The sequence below is a fragment of the Mus caroli genome, unplaced genomic scaffold (assembly GCF_978045245.1).
Source record: "Mus caroli unplaced genomic scaffold, Mus_caroli_1 scaffold_12, whole genome shotgun sequence".
Taxonomy (NCBI): Eukaryota; Metazoa; Chordata; class Mammalia; order Rodentia; family Muridae; genus Mus; species Mus caroli.
In genome coordinates this window covers 55541044-55563686 of record NW_028227267.1, presented here as the reverse complement: position 1 = coordinate 55563686, position 22643 = coordinate 55541044, and the positions used below count along the sequence as shown (strand labels likewise).

The following is a 22643-nucleotide window of genomic DNA, read 5'->3' as shown; positions in this document are numbered from 1 at the left end:
GTTGTTGTCGTTGTCACTGTTTAAAGATTGGAGCAGAAGCTGTGTTCCACTCACCAGAAGTCTCAAAATCCTGTGGCAGGGGTCGTGGGTAGCTGGCGGGTGTCAGCCGACCCTGTGCTCTAGCTACCCCGGTGCTGTTCAGGCCGGAAGAGGCCTGTGGCCCTACTCAGGCCGGTTTTCTGTTTCCCTAATTAATGCAGTCTCAGGTCCCGCGCACAATTGGGTTGGAGCAGAAGCTGTGTTCCACTCACCAGAAGTCTTAAGATCCTGTGGCGGGTGTTGTGGGTAGCTGGCGAGTGTCAGCCGACCCTGCGCCCTAGCTACCCCAGTGCTTTTCTGACCAAAGAGGCTTGTGGCCCTACTCAGGCCGGATTTCTGCCTCCCCAACCAAAGCAGTCTCAGGTCCCGCATGATTGGACTGGAGCAGAAGCTGTGTTCCACTCACCAGCAGTCTCAAAATCCTGTGGCGGGGGTCGTGGGTAGCTGGCGAGTGTCCTTTTTTTTTTTTGGGGGGGGGTTTCGAGACAGGGTTTCTCTGTGTAGCCCTGGCTGTCCTGGAACTCACTCTGTAGACCAGGCTGGCCTCGAACTCAGAAATCTGCCTGCCTCTGCCTCCGAAGTGCTGGGATTGAAGGGGTGGGCCACCACTGCTCGGCTAAAAATATTGATGATTTTATTTATTTACATTTCAAATGTTGTCCCCTTCCTTGTCTCCCCACTGAAAACTCCCCATCCTATCCCCCCTCTCTTTTGCTTCTAAGAGGATGCACTGCTACGCACCCACCCACTCTATTCTCACACCTCTAGCATCTTCCTTCACTGCCGTAAAAAGCTTCAACAGAACTAAGCGCCTCCCCTCCCACTGATGTCAGATGAGGCAATCCTCTGCTACATATGTAGTGGGAGCCGTGGACCAACCCATGTATACTCTTTGGTTGATGGTTTAGTCCCTGGGAGCTCTGAAGGGTGTGGTTAGTTAATATTGTTCTTCCTATGAGGTTGCAATCCCTTTCTGTATCTTTAGTCCTTCCCCTAATTCCTCCATTGGGGTCCCCAGGCTCAGTAATGATTGGCTGTGAGTATCTGCATCTGTATTAGTCTGGTGCAGGCAGAGCCTCTATATCAGGCTCCTGTCAGCAAGCACTTCTTGGCATTAGCAATAGTGTCAGGGTTTGGTGTCTGCAGATGGGATGGATCCCAAGGTGGGACGGTCTCTGGATGGCCTTTCCTTCAGTCTCTGCTCCATTTTTGTCCCTGCATTTCCTTTAGACAGGAACAATTCTGGGTTAAAATTTTTGAGATGAGTGGGTGGCCCCATCTCTCCAGTGGAGGCCATGTCTATCTACTGGAGGTGGTCTCTTCAGGTTCTATCTCCCTTCAGGTGGGTATTTCAGCTAATGTCATCCCCACTGAGTCCTGGGAGCCTCTTGCATCCCTGGCATCTGGGACTTCCTAGTGGTTCCCTCACCCTGGTCCCCAACCTCCCACTCCCACTGTATTTCTATTCATTCTCCTGGCCCTCTGGACTTCTCTCCTGTCTCTTCTCATAGTTGATCCTGCCTCCACTTTTTCCCCTCTCCTTCCTTTCTCCCATCCATATCCCTCCCTTCCTCTACATCCTGTGATTATTTTGTTTATTATTTTGTTTGCATACTATTATGGTTAAAGTGCTATAATGATTCTCTTTCCTCAGTTTTTAATTAGATTCCCCTGAGTTTCTTTGAGCCTTAATTGGCAACTTCATCAAAGGACATGAGTCTACAGCTTCCTTAAGGTTGGAACTTCATGCTTTCACAAGTGGATCTGCAAAACCCACTCACCAATCATCCACCAATGATCTCAAAGTTACATATACTTTAGAAGTATTTGTTCTGAAGTTGGAGGGATGGCTCAATGGTTTAGAACACTGACTGCTCTTCCAGAGGACACATTTCAATTTCTAGCACTCAGGAGTCAGCTCACAAATCCTCTGTAATTCCAATCTTAGGGATCTTATGCCCTCTTCTGGCCTTTGCAAGCACTGTATGCAAGTGGTGCAAAGACATACATAAGCAGACACTCATTCACATGAAATAAAATAAAATAAAATACAATCTTTGTTCTAACAGCATGCTCCTTGTTCTGTTTAAGCTGCTACCATGGAATACAAAGATATTTCTATCACGTTTCTGAAGGGTGTAAAGTGTATGATCAAGGACATAACAGATTCACTGATTCCTAGTTCACAGAGGTCAATCTGATCCCCCTATTTTTTACATAATAGAGAGTTAAGCAAGCTATTCACAAGGGCTTAAGTCTTAAGACTTATCACTTCAAATACCATCTCCCTGAACTTCAGGTTTCAACATAGGAATTTACAGGTACATACTGATCTACTGTATCACTCAACTTAGCTACCAATATTAGTATCATTCTACTGAATAACAATTGTCCCCATTTATACATTAAAAACACAAGAGTTTAAGATGTATTAGCTCATGGTTTCTAAGAACTAGGAATCCCAGAGTATCAGGAGAATTATTGTGGCTAACATTTCAGCCTAGGGTTGTTTCTCAAGTCATATGGCTTTCATAAACTGAGACTATATTGACTGGGTCAATATTTAGGCACACAGCATCAGGAATCATGCATTTTGTCAGCCCTCTTCCTCCTTCCAATCTACTGTCTCTGTACTCCTCCATTTCTCTTTCACCCTGTAACTTTCTAAAATGCAAAGGGACTCTATTTCTCTAGGGTGCCATTGCTACCTATTCCTTCAGCATTTTAGCCACAAATTGGTTTCCCACCATTCTCCAAGGCCATTAGAGTGTCTTTTGACCTCTTGATAAGTCCAGTTCATGAACTTTCAGTACACATCCAAAAGTAACAATTGCTATGTGATCTCTCTATGCCAGGTACCATGCTAGCTGCTTTCAGCTAAATAATTACTAATCCTCATCAATGCTGAAAGATACAATTCTACTATCCAGGGAATACACCTGTAAATTTTGCTATCCCTCAACGTTAAGGCTATAACTGAATGGTACCTAAGATCCACTGGAGAAATGTAACTTCATTTCCTAAGGTTGATTTTATAAAATGATTTAGGTTGTTTCTTTTTATCATATATCACATATATCCTATAGGCAAATTTTTGTTCATATTTAAATTTTCATTAAGAAGATTGATGTATGAATTTGGCTTGGAAGCCATCTTTCCATCTAGATTTCCATTCTCTTCCCTTCCTAGCTTTAATTTGGGGCACTATTGATTCATTCGAATTTCACACCACCTCCACCCACCTCCTCTCTCCTTTCCTGTGACATCAGTTCATAGCTCAGTTTTCACTCTCCACCTACACTGCAGGATCTTTCTCTCAAATCTTTATCCAACAAACTATAGCATCTGCCTCAAAGTCTCTCCTAACTTAAACTTGGTAACTTTCAGAATGCCTAAACAAACTGAATGCTATAATTTAAATATATGATTCATTAACATTAGTTAATTAACTAATTAATTAATTAATGCATTTACTTCAATGCCAACTCAACAGAAAGGCACTTTTAAGCACCAGCAAGATTGCTTTGAAGGTAAAGATGCCGCCACCAAGCTTGAAGGTCTGGGTCCCACCCCCTGAGCCAAGTGGCAGAAAGAGAACAAACTACAGAAGTTATTCTCTGACCTCCACACGTTTATACAGCTAACTGCCCCCCCCTGCCGTCCCACACAAGTTGTTGGTCAAGAATAAAAGCATTCCAAGCCATATAGGCTATTCCATTGCCCTTGATTGCCCCTAGTATTGAAGATACCATACACTCAGGACGCGGGACTTGGAAGAACTGAGCCAGAACTGCTCTAGAAGCCTCCACCCTGGAGGTCTTGCTCTCATGATACAGGGAAAGGACCAGTCAGTAGTCTCGCCCAGCTGTAAGATCTATGAACCATAGCAGTGTCTGGACTGGAAGCTATTTCCAGTCATTCAAGAGAGGTACTTTTAGCTTGTGAGTAAACAATTGTTGTCTAACTGTACTAAATAAAGCCCACTCAACGGGAGGGACAATACCAACTGACATTCCAACTCGAGTAGGGACTTTCTACAAAGTTCTACTAGTTGAGCAATGGCTGCTTAGAGAGAATGTGTTTCCTCTGGTACCAGCTCCTGCATAGATTGTCCAATCCCAAGTGCTCAGCCATGGACACATATACAAAAGAGCAAAGCCAAATGAACTTAGTAGACTATATACATGTATGTGTACTAAAGCCAATAGCATACATATGTAACAATAATAAAGAGGTCATGAACTTGAGGAGGGAAACGGGAGGAGTCAGAGTGGGGAGAGATGGAAAGAGTCAAGCAGATGTAGTTCTCATGTATAAAGTTCTCAAAAACATTAAAATGAAAACAAAAGTGACTAAACAGGGTTATGGTTGGGGACAAAGCTCAGCAATAAAGAGTTTGCCCAATACAAGGGAGGTTCTAGGATCCATCTTCACCAAGGAAAGAGAAAGGCAGGGAAAGGGAAGAAAGATGATAGGAGAGGGTTATTGACATAGCTATAAATAAACTTAGCAATGGCAGTTCTCAATGTCCAAAACATAACTTAGACATTTGTAATACACACAAACACACACACATGCTCACAAACCCATGTACATGCACTGTTACACAGCACACTTATAGAGGTACACATGCATACATACACTTGTACGCACACATATTTACAGACATCCCTCCCTCCCATTTACACACTAATAAAAATAATACTAAAACTTAAAAAAGGTCTGGATTCACCTATCAGATAATCTATATGATTAAAGCATCTGTACATGCAACCTTTGTCTCCACAGCCTTATGAACTATAGCTTCCAATATACTTCTGAACCCACTAAAATTAATAGAACCAATCAATCACCATCAGTCATGAATAAGGAGAATGTATCATCCATCATATTAACATGAATTCTTTTTTGTTTGTTTGGTACCTGAAGACTGAGGCCTGTACCTCATACATGGTAAACACTTGCTCTACGCTGAGCTCCCAGCCCTAAAATGCATTTCTCCTCTCCATATCTCACCATTGGTTCTTAGTGTTCCAAATGGTTGATTCTAGGGTGTCAGACATACTGGTAACGTATCACTCCATCACTAAACTACATCCTCAGCCCTAGCAACTGCTTAATGTGAAAATATCAGACGTTACAATACAGTAATTACTTCTAACAATTAAAAAACAATTTAAAAAAACCTTAATGTCAACAGGTGACTTCAAAAGAGTCACTTAATGAAATTAAATGGCTGGCAATAATATATAACAAAAATTTAAAGTTAAAACATCATCATTCAATGAGTTTATAAATTATAGCACCTTTTGTATAGCCACTTAGAAATACTATCACTTTGACAGTACATCATTTGCCTATGGCAGTTTTCTCCTAATTTGTTTCCCTTTCATTTGGCTTTGCTAACATTATTTGTACAAAATCTGTTTTGTGATCCCTAAATACTCTTCAGGGTTTTTGTGTTACTCTTTACTGAAACACCAAGAAGCTACCAGTTACCCACAAAGTTAATAAATATTCTACTAGCTAATTAGCTAAAAATCTGAAAGGCATTTTTTCTAAGCACAAATACAAGAATGAACAAATCTATAAAAGGTATCTTACTGAGCAGTGGAAAGGATGAGAATGAACGTCAAAATCAGTAGGTAAAGCAGCCCCTGAAGGACTTGAGCCACTGCAGTGGCACAAGCCTATGCTCCCAGCACTCGGGAGACAGAGACAGCAAATGACCTCAAATTTGAAGTCAGTCTAAGCTACCTAGCACCAGGCCAGCCAAGGCTGCATAGTAAGAGCTTGTCTCAAAACAGGAAAACAAACCCAAGAGAAGCCCTTGGAGCATTCAGTGGTAGAGTGGGTGTTAAGTCTGGAGTTCAATCCTTAGCATAAAAGAATGAATGAATGAATGATAAGTGAATGAATACTCACATTCTTTAAATTGCTGTTTTGCTCACCTCTGGCTTACAAAAGAAAGAAAAAAGATTTTGCTCATCTGCTTTTAGCTACCATACCTAAAATACGTCTTCTTATTCTTTGTTAATACAATGCACTGGCCTGGGATACTAAACTTCCAATCCGTGTATGGTAATATACATGGCTAAAACAATCTGTGGCCCACCTTGCTGACACTGCTTCCCTGGCCTGGCCTGACTCACTCACACAGTTCTTCTCTTTGCTCAGTTCCTTTTACTCCACATCACCTTTCATGACCATTTCCCTTCTTCCTCCTAGGACAGATTTCTGTGTGGCTTGTGGCCTGCTAGACTCTGTGTTTGGCATTCTGCAGGTTCAGAGTCTAATACAAACACAGAACTCCCTGGGCTCTTTAAATCTGAGAATTTGTGTCGTTTTTGGGTTTTTTGGTTTTTGGTTTTTCGAGACAGGGTTTCTAAGTATAGCCCTGGCTGTCCTGGAGCTCACTTTGTAGACCAGGATGGTTTCGAACTCAGAAATCTGTCTGCCTCTGCCTCCCGAGTGCTGGGACTAAAGCCACGCCCGGCTCCATATTTCCTTTTTTCTTTTTTTACAGAGTCTCATTATATGGTTCAGACCAGCCTGGAGTTTTCTCTCTGGAACTCTAATCACAATTTCACAAGCTTCTGCATTTTCTATGAGGTTGTGAACATCTTTTAACTATGCCTATATGCTAAGTTAATCTACCCCTGATTTTTTTTATTTTTAATTAATTTATTTATTATATGTAAGTACACTGTAGTTGTCTTCAGACACCCCAGAAGAGGGCATGGGATCTCATCACGGATGGTTGTGAGCCATCATGTTGTTTCTGGGATTTGAACTCATGACCTTTGGAAGAGCAGTCGGTGCTCTTAACCACTGAGCCATCTCTCCAGCCCCACCCCTGATTTTTAAAGTTGTTATAATTTTTATTTCTGATACAATCGATTCCTCTTTAAATATGTCTTGTCACTTTCACAATCTCTTATTTTATGAAAATATTTATGTACTATATATTTCTCGCAACTATTTTAGTTTTTTGTTGTTTCTGCTGAATCCTGGTGATAGTATCATGATTTTCACACGTATTTTTGTAATCTTCTTTTTAAAAAAATGTATATAATTATTTTATGGCTGTATATGTCCTTCTGTAGAGAATCAATAAGTGTTTCTACCTAGTACTTAAAAGTATCACAAAACTATATCCACTTTTGATTAAACTTCTCCATTTGTAGAGTTTTAGAACTATGAAAATATTATAAATCAAAAGTTCAAGTAAGTGTAAGTTCACAGGCAGGGATTATTAGCAGAGATCTTACCTACACCTAGAACTGAAGCCTCTGCAGAAGGCTTCTGACAACCTTCCCATTCTACCTTAGGACACAAGAAGTTCTTCTCTAGGACTCAGTCAACATGCACAGAAGATGTATGCCAACAGAAAGGTGGTGAAGGAAAACATGGCTAGGTATACAGTGGAAGGGAAAATGGGCCTGAAAGGATGAGGTGGAGTAAAAGAAGAAATTGTGAGCAAAGAAAAAGTAAGTCATGCCAAACCTGGGAGAAGCAGACAGTAACAAACAGGGTTAAGCTAAGGCACTGTATTAAAACTTCAGTGCCTGTCCCTAACCAAATACTCCAATAGGAAGCTGAATTTTTTAAAATGCCTTATAGTCAAGGAAGTCAGTGGAAATATGAAGGGCTAGCTTGGTGAAAGGAAGTGTGGGATCTTTTTAGTCTTCATCAACACCTGAACTCAATACCAGGAAACAAAACTTATTTCAGTGAATCCCTTGTCTTCTACCAAAGGATATGGAAGCCTTTGCTGAAGTGACAATACCCTTTCTATTGAAAGTCTGAGGATGTCTTCCAAGTATTCAGTGGCTTCAGAACCCATTTACCTTACAAAATATACTTGTTTCGGTCCTACCCCCAAAGCTTCTAATTTTCTTACATGTGCATCCATTTGTTTTAATGGGCATTTAATATGCTCGGTAGAAGCGGGTGGCCCAGCTCTTGTCTGTATGGAATGGAATTCTATTGCTTCTTAAATGGTTTTGTAAAATTTCAGGTTGGGATAGTATATTTATTTTTGTTAAACGCTTAATGTCCAATATAATTAGAAAATTATCCAGAGAAATGAATGATAATGCGAATCTTACACCTTTATTATCTCACCTTAGAAATCCCCTGTCTTCTGCAAATATGTCCCAGCGCTTACAGCGTTCAGTCACTGGTCAGCGCAGCTCTGACAACCAGAAAAGGCTCAGAATTAATTCTATAAAACTTACAGAAAACATTTTATGTCAAATCTAACATAGTCTCTCACACTTTTCAGTTATAAAGAATTACAAAGTAGAGTCTCTAGCATAACTAAATACAGACAAAACAAAATACACCAAATTCCCTACCCAACTACGCCAATAGGTAGCTGAACTTAAAGAAAGCCTTATCACCATGGAAGCCTGTGGAAATACGAAGGGCTGGCTCGGGGAAGGGAACTCTGGGACCTCTGTAATCTCCACCAGCACCTGAATAATAAGAGGACACACACTTACTTCAGCTGATCCCCTGGCTTCTACAAAAGAATATGGAGAGCCTTTGCTGATGTGAGAGTACTGTCATTTTATCACAGTCTGGTAAAGAATATGGAGAGCCTTTGCTGATGTGAGAATACTGTCATTTTATCACAGTCTGGTAAAGAATATGGAGAGCCTTTGCTGATGTGAGAATACTGTCATTTTATCACAGTCTGGTAAAGAATATGGAGAGCCTTTGCTGATGTGAGAATACTGTCATTTTATCACAGTCTGGTAAAGAATATGGAGAGCCTTTGCTGATGTGAGAGTACTGTCATTTTATCACAGTCTGGTAAAGAATATGGAGAGCCTTTGCTGATGTGAGAATACTGTCATTTTATCACAGTCTGGTAAAGAATATGGAGAGCCTTTGCTGATGTGAGAGTACTGTCATTTTATCACAGTCTGGTAAAGAATATGGAGAGCCTTTGCTGATGTGAGAGTACTGTCATTTTATCACAGTCTGGTAAAGAATATGGAGAGCCTTTGCTGATGTGAGAATACTGTCATTTTATCACAGTGTGGTAAAGAATATGGAGAGCCTTTGCTGATGTGAGAATACTGTCATTTTATCACAGTGTGGTAAAGAATATGGAGAGCCTTTGCTGATGTGAGAGTACTGTCATTTTATCACAGTGTGGTAAAGAATATGGAGAGCCTTTGCTGATGTGAGAATGCTGTCATTTTATCAGTCTGGTAAGAATATGGAGAGCGTTTGCTGATGTGAGAATACTGTCATTTTATCACAGTCTGGTAAAGAATATGGAGAGCCTTTGCTGATGTGAGAGGACTGTCATTTTATCACAGTCTGGTAAAGAATATGGAGAGCCTTTGCTGATGTGAGAATACTGTCATTTTATCACAGTCTGGTAAAGAATATGGAGAGCCTTTGCTGATGTGAGAATACTGTCATTTTATCACAGTCTGGTAAAGAATATGGAGAGCCTTTACTGATGTGAGAGTACTGTCATTTTATCACAGTCTGGTAAAGAATATGGAGAGCCTTTGCTGATGTGAGAGTACTGTCATTTTATCACAGTCTGGTAAAGAATATGGAGAGCCTTTGCTGATGTGAGAATACTGTCATTTTATCACAGTGTGGTAAAGAATATGGAGAGCCTTTGCTGATGTGAGAATACTGTCATTTTATCACAGTGTGGTAAAGAATATGGAGAGCCTTTGCTGATGTGAGAGTACTGTCATTTTATCACAGTCTGGTAAAGAATATGGAGAGCCTTTGCTGATGTGAGAGGACTGTCATTTTATCACAGTCTGGTAAAGAATATGGAGAGCCTTTGCTGATGTGAGAATGCTGTCATTTTATCACAGTCTGGTAAAGAATATGGAGAGCCTTTGCTGATGTGAGAATACTGTCATTTTATCACAGTCTGGTAAAGAATATGGAGAGCCTTTGCTGATGTGAGAGTACTGTCATTTTATCACAGTCTGGTAAAGAATATGGAGAGCCTTTGCTGATGTGAGAATACTGTCATTTTATCACAGTCTGGTAAAGAATATGGAGAGCCTTTGCTGATGTGAGAATACTGTCATTTTATCACAGTCTGGTAAAGAATATGGAGAGCCTTTGCTGATGTGAGAGTACTGTCATTTTATCACAGTCTGGTAAAGAATATGGAGAGCCTTTGCTGATGTGAGAGTACTGTCATTTTATCACAGTCTGGTAAAGAATATGGAGAGCCTTTGCTGATGTGAGAATACTGTCATTTTATCACAGTGTGGTAAAGAATATGGAGAGCCTTTGCTGATGTGAGAATACTGTCATTTTATCACAGTGTGGTAAAGAATATGGAGAGCCTTTGCTGATGTGAGAGTACTGTCATTTTATCACAGTCTGGTAAAGAATATGGAGAGCCTTTGCTGATGTGAGAATGCTGTCATTTTATCACAGTGTGGTAAAGAATATGGAGAGCCTTTGCTGATGTGAGAGGACTGTCATTTTATCACAGTCTGGTAAAGAATATGGAGAGCCTTTGCTGATGTGAGAATACTGTCATTTTATCACAGTCTGGTAAAGAATATGAAGAGCCTTTGCTGATGTGAGAATACTGTCATTTTATCACAGTCTGGTAAAGAATATGGAGAGCCTTTGCTGATGTGAGAATACTGTCATTTTATCACAGTCTGGTAAAGAATATGGAGAGCCTTTGCTGATGTGAGAGTACTGTCATTTTATCACAGTGTGGTAAAGAATATGGAGAGCCTTTGCTGATGTGAGAGTACTGTCATTTTATCACAGTCTGGTAAAGAATATGGAGAGCCTTTGCTGATGTGAGAGTACTGTCATTTTATCACAGTCTGGTAAAGAATATGGAGAGCCTTTGCTGATGTGAGAGTACTGTCATTTTATCACAGTGTGGTAAAGAATATGGAGAGCCTTTGCTGATGTGAGAGTACTGTCATTTTATCACAGTCTGGTAAAGAATATGGAGAGCCTTTGCTGATGTGAGAGGACTGTCATTTTATCACAGTCTGGTAAAGAATATGGAGAGCCTTTGCTGATGTGAGAGTACTGTCATTTTATCACAGTGTGGTAAAGAATATGGAGAGCCTTTGCTGATGTGAGAGTACTGTCATTTTATCACAGTCTGGTAAAGAATATGGAGAGCCTTTGCTGATGTGAGAGTACTGTCATTTTATCACAGTCTGGTAAAGAATATGGAGAGCCTTTGCTGATGTGAGAATACTGTCATTTTATCACAGTGTGGTAAAGAATATGGAGAGCCTTTGCTGATGTGAGAGGACTGTCATTTTATCACAGTCTGGTAAAGAATATGGAGAGCCTTTGCTGATGTGAGAGTACTGTCATTTTATCACAGTCTGGTAAAGAATATGGAGAGCCTTTGCTGATGTGAGAATACTGTCATTTTATCACAGTCTGGTAAAGAATATGGAGAGCCTTTGCTGATGTGAGAGTACTGTCATTTTATCACACTCTGGTAAACTTTAGCTCTGTTATTTCACAGCAAATCAAAATCCACAAAAGAACTTGAAATGTCACAAAGAGATCATCTTCTGGGTTGTTCAATTTTGATAATATCCTTAAAAACTGCACATTAGGATTTTTCTTTTCCTTTTTAATGTTAAAATGTGTGTGTGTGTGTGTGTGTGTGTGTGTGTGTGTGTGTGTGTAGAGACTTGTGTGAAGCAGGCGTTCTGTCTCGGGGTGTTTATATGGAGGTCAGAAGACAACTATAAGGTTGGTTGGTTCTCTTTTATGTTTTTGTGGATTCCAGAGATTATGCTCAGTTTGTCAGGCTTGTACGGTAACCACACCCAAATTTTGTTGTTTTCTACTTTGCCATACTTTTTTAGTTAGCTACTGGGGACAACTATAATATTTATCTCTACATCAATATAGAAATTTGTATATATATATATCCCTATGCTAGCTAGTTTTATATTAACTTGACACAAGCTATAGTAACTAGAAAGGAGGGAACCTCAATTGAGAAAATACCTCCATAAGACCAGGCTTAGTGGTTAATGGAGGAGGACCCAGCCTACTATGTGTGGGGCCATGCCTAGCTGGTGGTCCTGTGTTCTCTATGAAAGCAGGCTGAGCAAACCATGGGGAGCAAGCAAGTAAGCAGCACCCCTTAATGGCATCTACATCAGCTCTTGCCTCCAGATACTTGCTCTGTTTGAGTTCTTATCCTGACTGCCTTCAATGATGAACAATGTTTTGTAAGCATAAGTCAAATAAACCCTATCCTCCCCAATTGCTTTGGTTGTGGTGTCTTACTGCAGCAAGAGAAACCCTAAGACAATCCCCTATCAGAAATTAAAAAAAACTTACACTTCTCTCTTTTAGTATGCTGCCCTTGCATGAAGAACATATAAATCGCCAATCTGGAGTCTGCATCTTCATTTTCTAAGCAGCCAGTAAAGGTTTAAACTAAACCTTAGCACCAGATGTTCTTTCTTCTTCACAGTAGATGTTTACCCTGCAGAAATATAGTATAGTTTAAAAAAAAAAAAAAAGACTCAGGCTTTAAAGTCACATGGACCTGGGCTTAAATATAAAGTCTCCTACTTAATAATTGCATGAACTGAATCAAACTACTTGAAAACCACTCGAACCTACAAGAAAAATAGGCTGCAATGTATAGATATTAAATGACACAACATAAATGAAAACAAATGCCAGCACAGTACTAGCCTGCTGTTTATATTGTCAGGTTCCCCACCACCACCTCCCCAGTTTTCTTTTCTACTCTTTCTTCTCCAGCCTTTTTTTCCTCCTCCTGCCTCTCTCTCAACAGGTTCTTACTGTGTAACCCAGGCTGGCCACAAACTCATCATTTTCCTGCTACCACCTTGCCAGTGTTAAGAGTGCAAATGTGCGATAGCACATCAGAATCAAGGGACTACTATTATGTTTGGTATACTTCTGTGTAATTTTTACTTAATCCAATTGGTCCAAAGGCCTTTCCAGACTAAATCTGCTTAGGTCATAGGCTTGATAAAATTGTTCTGAGTGATTATCAACATTCAGCAAAACATAAACACACCTAGTAATATATATGATACACTCTCCTAAAAGTGACACACCCAAATCCTACTGCCAAATACACCACTGGGCCTCCAAATCTATGTCCAAAAACCACTAGAAAGTCCTTGTTACATGGTGATGATGCTCGGAAAGTGTAAAAATATAGTGTAAAAAATATTTTTTTTCAGTTTATCTTTCATTCTATCACTTACCTTTATGTTTGGATATATATACATGATTTTGTGGTGAAAATATAAGCAAGCTAAGAAAAAGAAAACCTTCTCTTCTGTCACTGGCATCTTCTTTAGGTTATCTAGATCCCTTGTCTGGAAAAGGGTGATTTGAACAGGGACCATCTACCTAGCCACTGTGCTATTGGCTGCACAACACTACAGTACATCCAGTAAATATCTCTATTAATGGACATTTAAAATGGTTCTAATTTTTAAACTATGTATGATGGTTAATATTAAATGTCTACTTGGTGAGATCTTGTGTCAACTAGGAGACATGATGCAGGACAGGTCTGTGAAGGAGTTTCCAGAAAGGACTCCTAAGTGAGGCCAGGGGGACTCTCCACAGAACCAAGACTGGCCCAGATGCAGGGACCAGAGGAAAAAGAAGTGTGGCCTGCCTGCCTTTGTTTCTTTCTTTCTTTCTTTTTTTTTTTTTTTTAAAGATTTATTTATTTATTATATGTGAGTACACTGTAGCCTGTAGCTGTCTTCAGACACATCAGAAGAGAGAGTCAAATCTCATTACGGATGGTTGTAAGCCACCATGTGGTTGCTGGGATTTGAACTCAGGACCTTTGGAAGAGCAGTCGGGTACTCTTACCTGCTGAGCCATCTCACCCCCCCCCCCCCCCCCCGCCTTTGTTTCTTGCTAGTAAGTCTGCTGCTGCTGCTGCTGGTGACACGGAATTTCAGAGTTCCGACTACTGCTCCTTTAACTTTCCAACACTGAAATTCAGAGACCCTCAAAGAATCCTCCAGGACTCCAGCATCAAATTAGGACTGAGGCATCCAGTTTCAGAGGTGGAATAACTATTGAGTTCTTAGCCCCTCCAGCATACAGATAGCCACTGTTGCAAGACACAGCATTTAACATGTAAGCCATTTGAATGAATCTTTTAAAATGTATGTTTACTTTACTGGTTCTGTATACCAGGGCACCCTGCCTAATAAAAGCAGTGCTCATAGACCACTAGCACAAAACTGTAAAGTTTATTTTATTTTTAGTATTTTTAAAAATAGATTACTGGAAGTTTTAGTGCCTGTGCCAAAGAATACATGGATGTGATTTTGCTGAATACTGCAGGATTCCCTCCCAGGCACTCTATGTCACTGTGTCCTTGTTTACCAGCAATGTACCCATTTGCCTGTGTTCCCACCAGCTGAAGAGTATAACTTCCAGATTTTGGTGAGAAATGTTTTAAAGTAGATTTAATTTTGCATTTGTATATACATTGGCAGGCACACGTGTACATGTAGGCAACAGGTTCATTTTAGTTCATTATCATTCCACACCTTGGTTTCTGAGACAGGAATTCTCACTGATCCTAGAGCTCACTGACTAGCTAGGCTGCCTGGCTGGCTAGTTAGCTCCGAAGATCCTCCCTATTACTACCATCCCCCTCCCCCCAGCCTCTCACCACTCCCAGGGCTGGAGTTGCAGAAGCATGCTGCTGTTCTTGGCATTTATGTGGGTGCTGGGGTCCAAACCTAGGTCCTAGTAAGAATTTGGACAGCAAGCATGTCACCAATGGATCCATCTCTCACCCCCGAAACAGCTCTAGCACAGCTTTAACTCTTTGAACTCTCTGTGTGACTGAAGCTGGGCCAGCCTTACTCCACTTATCATTTTCTATCACCTTCTTTCTCTTCCTATGAAGTCTCTTTGCAAATTTATGGTTCATGATTTGCCTAGATTGTTAGAAACTGGTTTTAATTAAAATTAGCTTCAAACATTCCCATTTTGTAATTTGTCTTTGCTCGTGTAATATTATTTCTCAATGGGAATTCTTCATGGTTATAAAAACCTTGACTTATACCTTCAGACTTTAGCTGCGTTGTTCCACAGGGGTTTTGCTCAGTGGCACTGTTGAGAAGTCTGTTGCTAACCTCTTTTCTTCCTGGAAACCCAAGTTAAAATTTAATTTTCTTGAAAGGGAACTAAGCTATAAGTTGAAAGTAGTCACTTTGGATTAATTTTCCTAGTAAACAGGACCTCTCTAAGATGGGGGAGGAGAGGGAGGAGAGGCATTGTCTACATGGTGTTGGGACATGTAGAACATGGTACATCATGACCACCACAGTGCCATTGACACCTCTACTCTGAAGGCATTTTTATTATGTATACTTGTCTTTTCTATTAAAAAAAAAAAAAGGCTTTCCTGAGTAGAAGTTTAAATATCAGCCCTACTATTGCTTTTCTTCTTTGGAACTCCAATCTTTCAACTTATATCTTAATCACTTCCCAGACACTGTCGATGTGACTCTGAAGTAGAACATACCTAGACTAGAAGGCCCTGGGTCCAAGCCTCAGCAGAATACACATCTCTGTTAACTTTCTTTTCCCATTGTCATTTTTTTGGCTGTTTTCATGACTTTGGTCAGTGCCTCTACTTGAGTGTTTCCCTTAGCTTCATCTTAAAAGATAAAAGATTTTAATAAAGATTTTATTTTCTAAGTTCAGAAATTCTCACTTTGTTGTTGTTGTTCTTTTGGGGTTCTGAATTTGGGTTTTTTTTGTGTGTGTGTGTGTGTGTGTGTGTGTGTGTCTGCAATTACTTTTACTGCAGGAAGGAGTACGACACTAGTTTTCTTTAGCTTTCCCACTGTTCTGAACAGATTTATCAACACCTGAAATGTTTTGACTCCTGGTTTGTTTCCCACATAAGGAACTTTACAAGAATGTTGTCTGCCATCTTCTGTTCACTTTGAAGTGTTTTCTTTTTCCTAAGCCAGATGGCAGTACAAATAGAAAGGAGGGATGTGAACGACCGATTCCTTACTTCACCTAGGGTGGAGACCTAGGTAGTCTTGTCTGCCACATCTGCAGCTTCCTGCAAGAAGCTACATACTGAGCAGCTGAGCTTGTTTTCCTGACAGATCCTGACAAAGCCACCATGAGATCCTGGCATAGTGGGGGATGCCCCCCCCCTTATAAGCTCAGACTCATTAATAAACATTTTGGGCCTTGATCAGAGAACTTTGTCTTGGCTCCTTATTTCTCTTGCCACATTTCCCATCCAACCACATCTTTCCTTTCAGGAGCCCAGTAACCCGTGGCTACAGGTGGTGCCATACAAGTGGCCTGAAAATGGAAAGAACTGAGAGTACACTGTCTTGGTAGGGCTCCACAGAAAACAGAAGAAGCTGTATCCTGCACGGTAAGCAACATACAGCATTAATGTTAGCACCTAAAAATTTCATCTTTTTTTTTTTTTTTTGGTTTCTCTATGTAGTCCTGGCTGTCCTGGAACTCACTTTGTAGACCAGACTGGCCTTGAACTCAGAAATCCGCCTGCCTCTGCCTCCTGAGTGCTGGGATTAAAAACGTGCGCCACCACGCCCGGCTAAGACAGACTTTCTGATAGTGGGTTATATTCTTTCTACATTGTCAAAACTCAAAGCTCTAAAACCATTCCCAACTTTTAATAATGGAGCTATCACAAAATATATTTAATGCTTAGCACTTGACTTGGTATTCCACTATAACCAAAAATGGCATAAAATTCTTGAAGAACAGTCTAGTGGTTTGAATTACTGTTTTTCCTTTAATATTTTTTTAATTAGATATTTTCTTTATTTATATTTCAAAGGTTATCCCCTTTCCTAGTTTCTCCTCCGAAAATTCCCTCCCCCCATCCCCATCCTACCCACTCCTGCTTCCTGGCCCTGGCCAAAAGTAACCTACAGATTCAATGTAATATTTTTTTAAATGTTGCTTTATTATCTAGAAGAAAATAAATATTGCTGCCAAAAGCACCAAATCCATGCGATATATTTTTCCAGGTCACTTGGTCTTTTTTCCATGACTAAAAGAAGGTTAGTTTTTAAAAATCTAACCATTTTACAATACTACATCTCAGTGTTAAGTGTTCTGAGCTGAGTTCCAGATTTTGGGGTGCCTTTCAACAGTTAGCCTTTATCCTTTAAAGTGTTCAGAACTGTAGCTCTGACAGTTGTTGCAGTCTAATGCTTTGGTTTACAGGTTTTATTATGGCTAAATGAGCACAAAGTTTACTGTTCAAACTACTTTTAAGCTTTCAATCCACTGGCATTAAGTACACAATGTTATCCAACTCTGAACTTTGGTTTACATGAAAGGAACTCTTTATTTGGCTGTCTGTCTTTTTCTTTTTTAAAAAATAATGTTGTGGTAGTTTAAAGGGAAATGATCCCTATAGGCTCACAGAGAGCGGCACTATTAAGAGATGTGCCATTGTTGGAGGAAGTGTCTTGGTCTCTTCCTGCTGCCTTTGGATCCAGATGTAGAATTCTGATACCTCTGAAGCACCATGCATGCCTATATGCTGCCATGCTTCCTACCATGCTGACAATGGACTAAAACTCCGAAGTCTAAGCTAGTTTCAATTAAATCCTTTCCTTTATAAGAGTTGCCTTTGTCATGGTGTCTCTTCACAGCAATAGAATCCTCAGACTTAAGGAGTCCCAGGCTGGCCTGGAACTCAAGGCCACCTGCTACTACCTCCTAGGCTCTGGGATTAAAGGTGCCTACTACCATGCTAACTTTTGTTTTTATTTTAACTTTTAAAAAGATACTGGTTTCTCCTTTCTTACTTTTTCTCTTACTGTGTCATCATCTGGGGTGCACAGCCACCATTTTCACTAAAAGTGTCATTTGCTATTGTCACTATAAGCACCTCCTTTTCTCAAACCTTGCCTGAGTTCTACCAGCCCTCCCTTATCCTTGTATGCTGTAGCTACCTTACTTCTGACATCCTTTTCTTCTTGATTTATATGCTTCTTTAAAAGACTTCATCTTAAACCAGGCATGATGACTCAAAGCTGCAATTCTAGCATTATGGAGATAAAGGCAGGAGGGTGGAGTGTTTTCAGCCAACCTCAGCTACAAACAAAACAACAAAAAGATTTCACCTTAGCAACAATTTCTCTAAGCCAGAATACTTAAGAATAGCAATTTTATGTCTTATGGGCACATTTCTCCAGTGTCTTTTTGCCATGCTCTCCAGTCGAGTCAGCTTGACAGGCTGAGGCTTGGAAGCTACTCACAAGGCAAAAGAGTTTCACAGAAACTCACTCCTGGAGTGTGGTGTTCTCTCTAACCCATACATTAATTTTCCATTCCCGAGTTAGCCTAGTGTATGGATCCACGCGCTCTCTTTTAGTATTATCCTATTATAAGTGCCTTTTAAGATTGAATTCTGACATAGCTAAAGCCTTCCGCCAGTGTTCCAACAGTCCTAGAAAGTCCTAGAGCAAGACCATGGGCTTGGAATTCAGGAAGAATGTTGCTATTCAGTGACATTCAGAATAGCCTCTGGTACTACACTATCACTTAGAATAAAAGCCAAGTTGCTCCCATATACAGGAATTTACAATGGTTTAGGAAGTAGATCGGGCTGTGGTTTTAGAGTATTGCATCATTCATGAGATGGTTAGCTAGAACAGAACTCCCTAATTAGAACCATGACTTGGGTGTGAAAGCCCTTGCCCTAGGAGAGTAAAGACCTCACACCTGGCTTCTAAGACTATATATAGCTGACCTTAGATAGGGCTGACTTTGTCTCAGTTATTTTTATTGCCCAGTTCCTTCCGGTCTTTGTGTTTACATTCCTCTGTTTTGTGTAAGAGTCATTAAGCATCCGGTTACCTCATTTGTACCTTGCAGGTATGTCACCCAACTTCCTTATTGTCTTCTGTATAAAAAGTTTGATGCTCGATTTGACAAATTACATTCAGATTCTACACAACCTCTCCTGTGTGCATCTGTCTGTCATTCATCCGACGCTTTGCCCACCCGTGACTAGAGACCCGTTCCACGCAGACAAAGGGGCCCAGAGGATCTGCGGCATCTTTTCATACTATAATATGATGTAGTATGATTTTTTGTTCCTATAATTTGTTATGTATTTATGCAGTTTCCTGGACTAACATAAAACTAACACAGGGCTTCTGTGTTAGTTTTATGCATGAATTGGCGTTTTTTTCAAACTTTATTGCCCAAATGACCCTTGAGTTGTTTCCAGTTTTAGTGATGGTGACAACTAGAAGTGCTGTTTCTTCTCTTCATCAGAGAAGAACATCATCACCATAAGAGAAATGTAGACTAAGCCCACCATAAGATCCCACTTTATCTTTCCTATAGCAGCAGAAAGTAAAACCAAACCAAACCAAACCAACCAACCAAACAAACAAAAGAACAACAGTACCAGCAGTACCAGTGATGGTTGTAGCTCTGTGTAGATTCACTGCAACTAGGAGCTGTGCTAGGGTGTCAACTCACTTCATGGTGGACGCAGTGACTATGTTGTTTGCACTGCACATCAGGAACAGGAGTCTGGTCCTTGCTGTGCAATCTATTTCTATTTTTTTCCTCATCCCTACACATTGTTTCACACATTGTTTCCCCAGTTATTCCATGCTCTTTTCATTAGACTGAAATAGTTATCACTAAATACCCTTTCAAGAAGTTGAAACCCAGCTACCCACAATGATCATACCATAACAAAAAGACCATTGTGCTAGTTCTATAAAGTAGTGGGTTTTTTCACAAGAATAAGTTATAGGAAAGCATAAACTTTGATTTCATTTCCTCTGGATTCTCCTAGCAAAGGTCAAGATAGACGTGGTTGTTGATGCATCTTTACAAGCTGTTTTCTGAAAAGTGATGCAACCCTACCTGAACCAAGTACTAAGGACTTTTATCTTCTTATAGCCCAGAGGTATTTATCTGGGAAAGTTTTAAAATATAATTTCACTGATTCTAAATGTTCTTAATTTTTATAAGCTGTTCCTTTTTTCAAAAAAGCTGGGTTTTTGTTCCTATAATTGGTTATATATTTATGCAGTTTCCTGGACTAAAGCAGGGTCCTGTGTTAGTTTTAAGAACAAGGGTTCTCTTGTATTGTTTTCTATCTGGTATTGTTATGTACTTGTTCTCTTGTAGTGTTTTCTATCTGGTATTGTTATGTACTTGCAGCAAAGGAACAGACTATGAAGATACAGACTTCCTGCACTAGTGTGTCCAACCTTTTGACACAACACAATGTTGTCAAATACAAAGTCCATTCCTAAAAACTGTGCAATCAAGTTACAAAGACCAGCTTTTCTGGGCCTGAGTTCATTATACTTCCCAGAAAGCTTTTTGCTTTACTTGAGATATACTTAATGAGCAAACATCAAATATAAAGTTCAGCATTACTCTCAGTAAGAGGTATTTCCTCTGAAGAAAATCCCACTGGCTTAACTGTGATTGGATGAACCCTGCTAACCTTCTCAGGAGGCAGTTTGGCACTGTAACCTAAGGATATAGAAACCCTGCAACTTCACTTCATTTTAGTTGGTCAGATTTGTTGGTATAGACTTCAGTACCAGCATGCATCAGGCAGAAACACTCTCAAGTCCCACACTAGCCTAGATATACAGTAACACTGAGTCTCATAATCAAAACAAGTAAACAAACAAAAGCAAATATCACTGGACACAGTGATACATATCAATAATGCCAGTTCTCAGCAAGCTGCCAGCCTAGGCTACATAGTGAGATTCAGTTTGATTAATTTTCCACTAGTTCAACAACCTAATAGGTTCAAACTGTTATATTTTGCTATTTTCCTCCAGGAACGTAAGCTTTTTTTTTTTCTTTCAATTTTTATTATTTTAACTCTTATTATACGACCCAGGTTAGAGAATTCTTAACTCTCACTCTGGGATTATAGGTATGAGCTAACTCACTCAGTTTGATGTTTGCAGCTTAGTGATTTACTACAAGGTTAGTTATTCTTGGGAAAACGAACTAAGTATCTTAAGTATCTTTTTATTGAAAAATCTAAATGGTATTATGGTATTCGACATAGTTCTTTTTACAGGTACAGAGTTAAACAAACAAACAAAAAACATTTATTGAGCGTGTGTGTGTGTCTGTCTCTGCATGTGGAAGGTTAACTTGTGGGAACTATATCTCTCCGTCCACCATGTGGATACTGGGATTGAACACAGGTTCTTGAGCTTAGTAGCAGTCACCTTACTCAACTGAGCCATTTTTCAGGTCTTAAGACCAGCATCATAAAATTTATAGAACCCAAGAACATCTGAGAGTCTTTGGATGATATCACAGTATAGACCAGGGATTTGCTAATCTTATTCTCTGACTGAAAATAAAATAATCTTAACTGTCTCAGAAATCATGTGGGCTGTTTTTGTTTTTTTTGTTTTTTTCTTTTTTTTTTTCTTTTTACCTTAGAAGACAAAAGCTGATGATCAGTGCCTCAAGGCTACTCCAGTACAAGAGACAACAAAACACAGGCTCTGGGTGTTGGAGCCCACTCAGCATGAAGACTCACTGCCCTTTGCTTCTCCCTTCCCTCTCTAGAAAAGAAAGCTCTTTGCACTCAAATTCTTCACTAGTTGGTCTTTGCTGGTGGGAGTTTCCCACCTTCTTTGATTTCTCTCTTTCCAAATCTTTTTCCTGAACTGAATCACTGGGGAGCAGCCAGACCTGGATTAAGTAACAGCACCAATTACTTTCAAAGAATGTACTTGTTAGTAGTGGTCACCTCTGCTGCAGCACAAAAATACCAAGTTCTGTGTCCACAGATAAATAAAAGGCTATGCACATTATATTTGAGAGGGATAAATTCTACCCATCTACCCCACTCTATGCCCAATCAAGAGCCTTAGAGAATCATCAGGAATAGTGACAAAAGTAGTGGTAATATTACATGAATTGGTGTGACCATATAAAAAATAACTTGAAATATACTAAGGCACAAAAATTCAGCTATTACCACTTGCCAATATTTTTCCTCTAGCAAAATAAATTTTATCTTTCCATTTAGGAATGCTGCATATATAAATACCATGATATAAGGCAGCTAAATCAGCTCCTAAGGTGGAGCTACATGGTGAAAGTGGCAAAGTAAACCAAGCAACAAGGACAACAAAGACTTCCCAGGAAGCCCTATATTTAATCCCTCGTATCTAAAGGGACAGGAGGCAGATAGAGCTAGGATGAGGAAGAGAGACCAAGTGCTTGCCTGGCATGCACAAGGCCCTGACCTTGACCCTAAGCGCTGTGAGAAGGAGGGAGAAATGAAATATATGCTCCTAAAACTTTTTTTTTTAACCTAAACAATCCAAATAGCCCACCATATAAATCACACTAATTTATGGGAGTTCTCAAAACATTTTAATTACTTATTTGTGTGCTGAGTATTGAACCCAGGATTCCCTTGCATGCTCAGTACATGATCTACCAATGAGCCAGACTCTCAGCCCTTTAAAATTATTTTTAAAGGGCTAGAGATACCTTAATAAGAATTGATCACATAAAATATCATTTGGGGGGCAATT

General features: G+C 39.9%; 1 protein-coding gene across 1 annotated transcript in view; it reads right to left on the bottom strand.

The window, feature by feature from the left end:
• Cab39l (calcium binding protein 39 like) overlaps positions 1–22643 on the bottom strand; it is a 97281-nt gene that overhangs the window by 72432 nt on the left and 2206 nt on the right. The window contains exons 2-3 of the mRNA XM_021181258.3: positions 12385–12532; positions 8167–8236 (exon numbers count right to left, since the gene is read on the bottom strand). The gene's annotated coding sequence lies outside the window, so the exon portion shown is untranslated. The remainder of the gene's footprint in view (positions 1–8166; positions 8237–12384; positions 12533–22643) is intronic.